The sequence below is a fragment of the Glycine max genome, chromosome 6 (genome assembly GCF_000004515.6).
Source record: "Glycine max cultivar Williams 82 chromosome 6, Glycine_max_v4.0, whole genome shotgun sequence".
NCBI classification, from domain to species: domain Eukaryota; kingdom Viridiplantae; phylum Streptophyta; class Magnoliopsida; order Fabales; family Fabaceae; genus Glycine; species Glycine max.
Genome location: NC_038242.2, coordinates 7877406 through 7889381, shown reverse-complemented (window position 1 = coordinate 7889381; position 11976 = coordinate 7877406). Strand labels below are relative to the sequence as shown.

Below are 11976 nucleotides of genomic sequence, written 5' to 3'. Positions count from 1 at the left end.
TATTTTTATTTTTAATTATAGATTACAGAAATGTATTTTTTTTTGGTTTGATTTTATTGATTTGAAAATGACATAATGGAAATAAATTTTCATTATTTGCACCATTTACTTAAAAATATAAGAAAGAAGTAAAATTATATTAACATTATAACTAAAAGTAAAATATCAAATAAGAAAGGTTTTTTTAGGCCACTTACCTCTTATACCATTTATTTGTAAGAATTTTTCTAAGCAATAAAAATTCTTAAAAAATGGTTGCGAAAAACATGCACAAGATCACTCCGTTACTATTATAGTATTATTATGTATCCAACTTATTTCTTGTCTCAACTAATTTCATCCACGCAACAATGAAAAATAAAAAATAAAACTAATTTCAACCACTCGACTTCTCTTATTAGACTAACTCTTTCTATATTTTTTAACAATCCGACTGCTAAATAACAAGGGAACCTTTTCCAGCTAGTTGTTAGCCAGCAATAAAAATTAGAAACAATGAATGAAAGAAATTAATGATGACGGGGTAAATCACGAGCTTCATCACTTTCCACAATCTTGCATTAATAAAAAAAAAGTAAGCTTTAAATTACTTATTTACTCTATATAATTTTAACATTATTATTACCTTTTAATTTTTATAGTTTTAAAAGTGGTTTTTATATTCTCAATAATTTATATTTTAATTCTTTTTTAATTCTTAAATTTAAAAATGGTTTTTTTAATCCTAGTTTATATTTTAATTTTCTTTTACTCCTTATAGTTTGAAAATGATCTTTTTAGTCTCTATAATTTATATTTTAATTATTTTTCAGTTCTTACTAAAAAAATATAAAAATAATTAGTTACAAATTAGTTATAAATTATCAATTATTTTTTATTATAGTTAATTATAATTGATAATATGGTAAGGACTAAAAGGGAATTAAAATATAAAATATAAGAACTAAAAAGATCACTTTCAAATTACATGGACTAAAAAGAAATTAAAATATAAATGATAATGACTAAAAAAACCACTTTCAAACTAAAGGGACCAAAAAAGAATTAAAATATAAAATAGAGAAACTAAGAAATCATTTTAAAACTATAAAAACTAATCCGAAACCAAATAAGTAATTAAAAAAAAAGTGAAAAAAATAAAAAAAAAAGTAAAAAAATAATATTAGTTTAACTTTTTTTTTGTGCTAAAATATGATTAATATATCTAATTAACCTTACTAAAGAATATGAAGTAAAAGCATAGGTTGGAATTAGAACTGGGTTGTCGGTGAGCGGGGATCTCAAAAGTTCAACTGCGAATGTAAAACATATTGACAGACATAGCTATCCTAAAGAATAACCGGACCTTTAATTTTGAATACAACAACTATATTGAAAGAACAATATACTATACGCATACAACGCCAAAACTCCATCATTAACTCACAGACCTCAGATTGCCGAATAGCAAACTCCATCGGCTAAATCAATTAATGTAAATTGTAGGTTTTCAGTTGGCCGTTGGAGTTGGATTTTTTTACCACTTATTTACACGAAAGCAAGCTTTCTCCCCCTAAAAAATGCAATTTAAACAAAAATATTAGAACATGCATATTTACGCTATTGATATGAATAACTTATTATGTGGAGATCTTAATTTCAAGTTTGTCAATATGCCAAGTGATGCTGATAAGGAATTGGAATAAGCTACGGATTATTTATGTAACAGTAAAACTATACCTCCTTTTCCCAATCACATCGTATCGTTACTATAATCAGTATCAGCGTTTGGATTGCTGTGCCACCGAAGATCATGCCCGCCCAAGATTCCCTGCCATGCATATCATTCCCATGTCAGCACACCACTTAAGAATTATTCAAACCCAAAATCAGTGTTTAGATGTGATAATTAAGTAGCGGATTATACTTACAGTTACACCACTTTTGAAGACCCAGCCCATGATAATTCCGAGGGGAGCCCGATAAGGTAGTAGCATCCTATATTTATGTATGCTACATATGCTTGCCATCCGGATCCAACAGCCACTCCCATAATATTACATCAAATATTGTCAATATTATGATGACAACTCACTTAACTTTGAATGGCAGAAGTTATAAGATTAATCTAATGATGGACAGAGAAGAAAAGATACAAAGGTTACATGTTTAAATTTTTTTATTAAAAAATTAACAAACTAATAATTAATATGTGTAATTAAAAAAAAAATCTTTCAAAGACTTCAAGATAAGAAACTACTTAGAACTTTATCCAACTGTTGTCCTAAGCAAGGTCCATTTTACCCAAATTTCTTAATCAACATTCAGAAAAGAAAATAGAAGGTATTCAGCTCAGCTTTTGAAAAAGTTAAATAACACAAATTTCTTAGTACTCCCGGACAGGTTTATCCAAACAATACTACAGTGGTAGAAAGAAGACTAACGCAAGCATGACCCCAGAAGCCAAAGACGGTTTAAAGAATTCCCAAAGACCAATAAAAGCTTCAGCAGAAAAACCAGTCCACGAGCGAGGGCACCCACCAAAGAGTGGATACCCGAGCATTCCCAAAACAGAGAGCCACCACGAGAAACCAATAGAAAGAGCAGTGCCAACAATCCCATTTCTCATCCTTTAAACAAAAAACTAACTCACTATAACATGAATAGTGTTAGAATTAAAATCTGATATGAAAGATATGTGACTAAAGCAAGAATTAATAAATAAATAAATGATAATTAAAGATTAAATTGTAATTAGATTAAATATGAGAAATTTTTAAAAGCAATTAATGAAAGTAATAGTCAAAAAGAGGATTAATATTTACTAATGTAAAATAAAATCTTTTGCTGCAAGTGAGAGAAATCTAATTATAAAAAAGTATACGTATATCTTACAAATTTTACAAGAGCCACCCTGAAACCCAAGCAATGATTCCAGTCTTCAACTGGCACTGAAGAAACCGCTGCAAAGTGAACTGGAACGGGAAGCTCAGGTGAAACGGATCAACCAAAGCGCCACTAAACCCGCCTGTTCCGCCACCGCAATGGGTTTCCCTATTAACTTCAACACGGGCGTGACAAAAATGAACACCGGCAACATCAGAATGGAAGACAGGAACAACCCACGAGCGTTGCAAGTAAACGCCCAACATGCGGTGATGTCCTGCGCAGTAGGCCTGGCCGCATAGTGTCTCAAGCGCACTAGCCATACCCAACTAAAAAAAGAGGAATAATCTCTTTAACAAAAACTATCAAACTAACGATTAACATTTGCGAATAAAATAGAATATATATATATATATATATAATGTGGGTTGATAAGAGTGGGAAATAGTGAAAGAAAGGTGGTGGTAAGTGGAAAGTGTTTTGGATGGGGTGGGTTACTTCCAAGAAACCGAAGGTGATGGAGATGAGGAGGGGGCAGGAGATGGAGGTGGCCGGCGAAGGAGTGGGTGACGACGGTGATGGAGAACACGGCGAGGCGGGTGTAGATGGAGAGGGCGGGGATGTGGCATAGCTTCTTCAATTCGGAACAAGATGGATGTAAGAGAGAGTGAGTGTTGGATCCGTGTTGTTGTGGTAGCGTTGACTGTATCAGAGGATGCTCTGCTTGGATTAGTGGAGAATAATGCAATGCTATAATATATTTTGAGGGAGAAAAGTAAAAGTAAAATCAGGTCCCCCTTTTGTTGACAGTGAGGGGTGCTTTAGTGCGTCACGTACGGTCCATCTGCTTATGTGCCGGGAACCACACCACATGGGCTGGAAATTACTTTTCAAAATACTAAAATCGAATTGTTTTTAGCAGATATTTGCGGCGGGATTGATAGAGAAATCTTATGAGAAAACAAGCATCACTTTGGTAGAGATTCTTATTTTATTTGGATAAGTAGGAATAGAACACGATAATAATATCTATATATAATAATCACGCATTCTACTTAACTAAATTAAATCCGATAGTAGAAATTATTATATTTTCATCTTAATTAAATCTGATTTATACAAAAATATTGAAATTGAACATATTTGAGACTAAGGTAACAGAACACTTTTCTTAAGAAAAAAAAGAAGAAGGAAGCAACAGAACACTAGTATTAGAAAAAATAGTAAAGAAAATAGTTATTTAATGGGATAAAATTTTCAACATAAAATATTTAATGTTTGGCTTGTTGGAATTTTGGGAGTAATGCAAGTAGGAATTTCTATTAAAGTGTGCAATTTTATATTGAATGAATAAGGTATGATATAAAAAAAATAATTATGATCACACAAATAGTAGTAATTTATATCTCTTAATTAAATAGTCTAAGATTTAAATTATAATCAACACTTAATATGAAATAAATTATGTGAAAAGAAAAATACTCATTTCATATGCGCTTCCACTCCAACAAAGATTTGTCATTATTTTTTCTGAAAAAAGTAATATTTTACCATTATCATATTAGGGAAAAAAAAGGTTCCAAGTAGAAACTTCTAAGTATTTATAAAATGAAAGAACTAAACTACAATGAAAAAGAGCTAAATGTAGTAATAGGAAAGCATGCAATTTAGTAGCTGCAACATTCAACGGACAAGTAACAAGCCTTACTACCTATACAGGCTACACATGGTTAGGCAACATCTTTGTGAACCCCTACAAGCTGGAAGGTATGTGATGGATTGGAAAGTTGTGGCAAAGACCCTTGTATTTATCAGATGTGATGGCATGAACACATGTTGAGCTGAACATCCCAAAAAATTAACTTCAATTTGAAATAAATGTAGCTTTTTACTTTCTTTGATTACCCATTTGGCGCAGTTTGTTTTTCCTTCTTGAATGCAAACATTAAGTAAGGATCCTATACACAGCATCATAGTGATTGTTCATGGCAGTAAGCTTTTGCACGTTTTCAAGGACCTTTTATATCATCAAGTATGTCATGTTTCTTTGAGAAAGCCACCATGGAAGAAACCTCCTAGTCTCCTAGATTTCACACTTCTCACCCTTGCATTAGAATACAATCGTGGGCTTGCCAATAGAGGACTTGTAGATTTCATGTGTTTGCCTAGTGTTACTGCACTATGCAACTTTTGTGCACATTAGCCTAAAGTAACCTATGTCAATTAGATTCTTAGGATTTTCATACTGCATCTTCTTCTCAAACCTTTAATCCTTGGTGTTTTCCACTTTCTTTGTGTTCTTTAATCTTCCAATCTTGGTTTTATTTATGCTTTGAAATGTGAATGAGCTTGATGCACTCTTAGGCTGTGTTCTTCGTTCTCTCTGTTTCTCCCGCGTCTAAAATCACTAACTGTCTTCACCCCTATTGCTATAAACATAAATACCCTTCATTCGTATCATTTCTAGTCAATAATGCTAGAAATTTGGGATTAAATGCAAGTAAATTCCATAGGGAAAAACATCATACAATTCAAAGTAGAACAAAGGACTTCCATAGTATATATTGAATTAATAAAATAAAATATGATATAGAAATAAGAATTAGACGAATTTATAAACTACAATGAGAGAGTAGTAGCACGCACTCTTGCAGTTAAGCAGTTGCAAGTATACTAAAAAGCCTAACTACTTATATTATTTGTAAACCGGTCTGATTAACTATACTTATTGTAAACTAAGTTATATTCAAATTGAATTCTGTCTAATATACTAATTAATTACGCGCATGTTGATGCAACATCTTTGTCATGGTTGTCAAATTAAAACTGTAATTTTGGATGAATAGGAAATCCAAATACCTAAAGTCGAAATATACTTTCCATGAATTTGAAATTTTTTCAAGCCAACGTTATCTAAAATTGAAAATTTAAATGCATGGAATCTTCATTATTAATTCTATTTATTTATACAATATTAAAAGTTAATAAAATATAAACGTTATTAACTCGTAATTAGGATAAAAATATGTCACTTCAGTCCATATAATAAATGATATATTTTTTTTTAAGAAATCACATGATTTTTTTTGTTAACGGTCATATGACTTTTTTTAAAATAATATTATGACATTCAATTCATATATAAGCATGCCCGAGATTTATATAGAGAAATTAGTAACTCGTGATAATGTATTTTATGTACTATAAAAAATTATTCGAAAGTGGTATATATAAGCATAACACCTACACCACGCATTTCATATTCAGCACTACCAAGTCGTGTTAATGATTATATTTATATATTTTTAATGAATGTTAGTAGGAATTACGAAACCCCTATCTATAACTAACATAGTTTTGTCCGTTAGTATTGATTATAAAAATTATATACATTATGTACTAATTGAAAAGAAAAATTTTATAATTATTTTCACTAATATAATATTTTCCCCAAAAAAATTAAATAGTTAACATATAAATTATAAATCTATACTAATAATATGATGCAATACATTAATATTTTATATATTCGTAATATAAAATTTTCTATCTAAACAAAATTATTTGTTAGCGTAGTGTATCATACTACTGATATAGATTTGTAATGTGAATGTAATAATTTAACTTTTATTAATAAAAATTATATCAATAAAAAACAATTCAAGATATGTAATGATTATTAAAATAAATTATCTTCATATTTACTAATATACTGCCTCATTATTTATTCTTTATTATTATTTCTTTTTTCATTGTATGATAAATAGAAATAAACATATTTGAAAGAAAAAATATATGCATAAACAGTGTAATTTTTTTTTATTCTTTTCACATTTTTATCTAATAAAAAAATCATAAAATAAATTTATTGACTTTTATATAATAATTGCTTGAAAATCATGTTAAGAATACTTTTTTATTAGTTTCCAATATATATTTTTTAGGCTAACGATATATACCTATTGAACACGTCTTAAAATGTGTTGGTATATATAAGATTGATTTTTATACAAGTAGAGATGATATTAGTTAAATTCTAACTAATAACTAATTAATTCCCTATAAAAAAATTAATAATGTGCATATATTGGCGAACGTTATTAACAGTATGAAAGCAAACCAAGTTGGCTGCAGTGGCAAGTCTTCAAAATATTTTCTATTTAATATTCTAGTCTCATTTCCCGCTTACACGAAACTCAACTCATCTTTTACTTTGAATTTATTTGATCGACTGCAATTAAATGAAAATTAGCGGTTTACTAGATTGTGCTCCCTCAAGTTGGCTTAAAACAATATGAAACTTGCTTATTTGTGCTTTCAGATTGATTATGTCTACTTGTCCACCAGCACAAAAAAACTTAACAGAATATTAAAATCTTAAAATACACCCCACCACTAATCTATATGGCGTTTCTGAATGCCCAACGTACATCACTATTGGTGAGTTGGAATCGGAAGTAAAAGGTATATAAAACGAATAACTATCACACTTGGCTAGTTTAGCTAGAAAATCTTGAATACTATTTGACCACTGCACAAATAGTTGTTTGACATTGTAACAGATAACAGATAACAGACACAAATATCATCTAGCTAGCTCATGAAGCTCTGTCCACGTCCACGTCCACGTCTGCCTCAAACAAAACTTCATCGGTTTGATGGGCATTAAAGATGTTTAATGTCAATGGAAAAATTACGAAAAGGCTACATGGCATATGGCATAAACTAAAAATGCTATTTTCTGAGCGTCCTATCTAGCTGATTGCAATTTGTATAATTATTTACACTTAATTTTTGTTTTTTTATTATCATGTTGTTAATGATAGGAAGTATTTATTAATTTTACGAATGATTAATTTTTGTTAAAAATCTGATTACCTTAATTTACTCTTTTAATCATATTTTTTTTATCAAAAGATTTGAATATAAAATCTTAAAATATCTGAGTCTCTATTTTATTTGAATCAGTGTCATGTGGATTAATTTTATTAACTCATTTAGTAGTTAAAAATAACTAGTTTATGATTAAATAGTTTATTGAAAGAATATTTTAAAAGAAATTAAGTTTTCCTCCAAAATTGAATAATCAAAACCATATATATGAACACGCTAAATGTTATATATACTAATTAGTATATTTCATTGATATACTCTTGATCAACATAAACAAAAAGAGCTTTAGATTGTGTTTATATAGAAGATTTAAAAATTCTGAGGAATTAAAAATTTATGGCAATTTAATTGCTTTAATTATATTTTTTTTATATTCAAGATGCTTTATATTTGGACTAACCAATTCAAGTTTTTTTTATTTTAATTTTTTTTGTTTGTATAAAGTAATTCAATTTCCACCAAATAATGTAAAATTTTATTTTTGAATGTTTATTTCAAAATTGAAATTTAATATTTTTTTATAAAAAATAAACATTAGTCAATTTATAAATGATAAATATTCAAAAATAGTTAGGAAAATAGATTTTTTGTAAATAAAAATTAAATGATTAATTGATTTATTTTTTTTATGATTAATAAATACTAAAATCAAATATTAAGTATAGTATTCTAATCCCAACATAAACTGTGGCTATGAAAATATTATTTAATAAGAAAAACAAATGTTGATAATTTTTTATATTATTAATAGAAGCATCAACCTATATCTTTTGATTAAAAAAAGTGTGGGGGTGGAAGGAAGAGAAAGGGAGAGGGGGAGACAGAGGTAGAGGAAAAATATTAACTGTAGAAAAGAGGGAGAGAAAGTAACAAAGGTAAAAAAGAAAGAACGGGAGAGAAGGGGGTGGAAGAGGAGAGGGGAGACAAAGCAAAGGTGCATAACAGGGGGAGAGAAAGAATGGTAACTGAGGAGGAGACACAGGTTTAGAAGGAGAAATTAATAGGGGGTCTAAACATGTCATTTATGATCCCAATTTATAATCACAACACGTAGATAATAATTCAATATTTTAGATTGATTAAAATCTTTTAAATTAAAGAATAATACAATTAATTATTATTAGGTAGTTAATGAGTACATCTTTGATGGTAGACAATTATTAGTCGAAATCATAAATGATCAAATAATGGTATCACCTAATAATTTCTAGTTTAGGAGAAATAGAAGCAGCCACGGCAAAGTTTTGATATAAGAGCTTTTTTCTTTCTTTCTTTCGAGCATTGGTGCTCATGGTTGAGAAGAGTACTCTCAAGTTCAAACATACAAACCACCTTAAGTGATCAGCAGCTCAGGACACGAGCTCGACCTTGCTAATTAAATAAAACCGTTTGATGTCAGATGCTTTAATTTGTCAGAGAATGATTTGAATAAGTCAAACTAATGACACCGTGGCATTGGCATAAGCATGGAATTTTATCACAGTTCTAACTACAACTTGTTGCTTGTTTACATGAAGGAAAATGATGGATACACATATCATCCTAATAGATACTAAAAAATAGAGAAATATATTAAGAAAAGAGAAATAAAATATATTTTTTGAAGTGTGTAAATACTCTTTCTTGAATTTATAGGTATTCCTTTTCACGTCAGTTCCGATTAAATTAATTGTTTTCTTTTTTTTTTCGAGTCTTCTACCTAAGTTAAAATAAATTCATAATAATTAGTTCACATGTTTAATGATACTTTAATATATATATATATACAGAGTATATAAAATTAAACGAAATCTTAAATTTAAGACGATATTATCTAATCATGACGTGTAAAAATAGTGTAGAGACATGAGGTTGCAAAACACACACTTTAAATAGAGGGTACCCCCGCACACTTTAAACCCTCAGAACTAATTATTCAAGAGCCGATAGCGCATTTTGATATCTCATATATTCATCAAAGCTAGCTTTACAATGAGTCCTTCATACTCTTCACCACCCCCTCCACCTCCAACACATTATCCATACTATTCTCCACCACCACCACCACCACCAGATTGCAACATGACCAAGCCAAAACTCCCTCCACCACCACCACCACCACCACCTCCAAACTGTAACATGAGCCAACCACTTCCACCAATTCCATATAAGTATAACTGCTCATGCCCTCCAAACACAACTTATAATCCCGCTCCTCCTCCAAACACAACTTATAATCCCGCTCCTCCTCCTTATACTATTATTAAGTATGAGTACAACAACAAAGCTATTATAGCGGTTTCCGTTTCTCTAGGGGGCTTCTTGGTCGCTTTTCTCCTCCTTGCTGTTTTCTTCCTCGCAAGGCCCAAACCCAAGCCTCAACCCCAACCTCAACCCGAACCCGAACCCGAGCCTTGCGACGACCAGGATCCTCCTCAACCTCCACCTACACATCAATATGCCCCAGTTGATCAACAACCACCACCAACCGTAACCACTTCCTATCAAGTCATTGAGATTCAAGAAGCTGCAGATGTTGCTGCTGCGAGTTATCATGATCATGGTGGCCATCACAACTATGGCTAATAATTAATTGTGTTAGAGAAATTATCAGATAGTTCAAAATTATCGTGGTTTCAACTAATCTCTGACACATAATTTAGTATTATCAGCTCCTCCTCTTCCTCGTAAACTACAAAAAAAAAAAAAAAACTTAAATATGTGTCATGCAAAGGTTAGTTCAAATCATAAATACATACGTAATGATCTCAGTTAACTACCTAATAGTTTCTCGTGAAGTTCAGCTATTACGAGCTTTTCAATTTATTTGGGAGATATAATATGATTTAGCATGGTCGTCTAAATCACTGTTTTCTTTTCAAATAAAATATACTAGGGAAACCTCAGTCTGTATTATATTGTATATAGCTGCTGGCGTTTGGAAGTCGAGGTTTCTGCCATTGTGTGCGTGAAGACTGGCATGTGAGTGAATATTCGGTTTGGGTTGTTTTTCTCTTCTTTTTTTTCTTCTTAAAATTGATTGTAAAATTTATTATTTGTTTTACGTATACTAAACAATCTGTAATGAATGTATGGATGGAGCAAATCGATCAGACACCAGAGAGTAATGGAGACTGCACATCAATTAATTCAGTCATGATACAAATCTTTGTATGTATATATATATATATATATGATTATGAATGGAAATAAGTGCCAGTTAAGTCTTAATTTGCCTTTGCAATTAATTAATTATTCTCGTTTAGAAATGAAATTTATTGCACGAAGTAATCAATATCTATGACGTCTCAGATTGGTTTCATTAAATCATTTGATTATTAATGAAAAAAAATATTAAAAAAAAGTTAAAGCTAAGCAAGGAAAATTTAAAAACTGTAAAAAAAAATTCAGCATATCACTGATTAAACAAGAAACAATTTTACATCAATTAATTCAGGTGGTAACGGTGCATAAGGAGACCTGCTACCTAGCACAATTTATTATATATAATAGAGTTAAGTTCTTTCACTAAATTGTCAAATAATAATAATAATTATTATTATTATTCAATTTAATTATTTTGTTTAAGTTTTTTTTAACTTTTTATTAATTTCATGTATATGTTTCTTGATTTTTCATATATATCAACCTTTTAAATTTTACTTTTTTATGTTTATTTTTTCTAAACCTTTGAATAAATAATTAAAATCGCAATTTTTAACCAATTTTGTCATTTTATGGTTTGTTATGTATGTTTTTAATTACAATTTTAACCATTAATTTTTAATCAATAATTCTAATTGTACTTTATTCTTTATAATCTACTTTTCGTTTTATAGAAACTAAATCCCTAAATGTGACCTCACCTTCATTGTTTATTGTTAGATGCCATGTACAAACAAAGTCACAACTAATGGAGCTCAGTCATTACTTTATAAGATATGATATACATACAATAATTTATAAAATATTTCTCTTATTTTGTCATTGTTCAACTGTTTAGTAGCTATCTTAAGTAGATGGCAGTTGGGATTATTTTTTTCCCAGTATTTATAAGCTAGCAATTAAAGATTAATTCCTTTTTAGATGAAGAGGGAGATTCCAATAAAATGGTCGATTAAATTTTTTATGAAAATTAATCATCAATCAGGTAAATATTTAGTATCAATAACATGTTTATCCAAAAACAGAATCTTATAGTTCTTACTATAAAATGATAAAAAAAAATCACTTTTAAAT

General features: G+C 29.6%; 1 long non-coding RNA gene across 2 annotated transcripts; it reads right to left on the bottom strand.

The window, feature by feature from the left end:
• Positions 1–1242: 1242 nt before the first annotated feature.
• LOC100805276 (uncharacterized) lies at positions 1243–3637 on the bottom strand. 2 transcript variants are annotated; one of them, XR_414651.4, is made up of 4 exons: positions 3364–3637; positions 1911–3194; positions 1720–1810; positions 1243–1552 (listed from the first exon to the last, which is right to left on the bottom strand). It is a non-coding gene; the product is annotated as an uncharacterized lncRNA (long non-coding RNA). The 2 variants fall into 2 exon arrangements; XR_001388613.3 differs by having other exon boundaries at positions 1911–3631.
• Positions 3638–11976: the final 8339 nt, after the last annotated feature.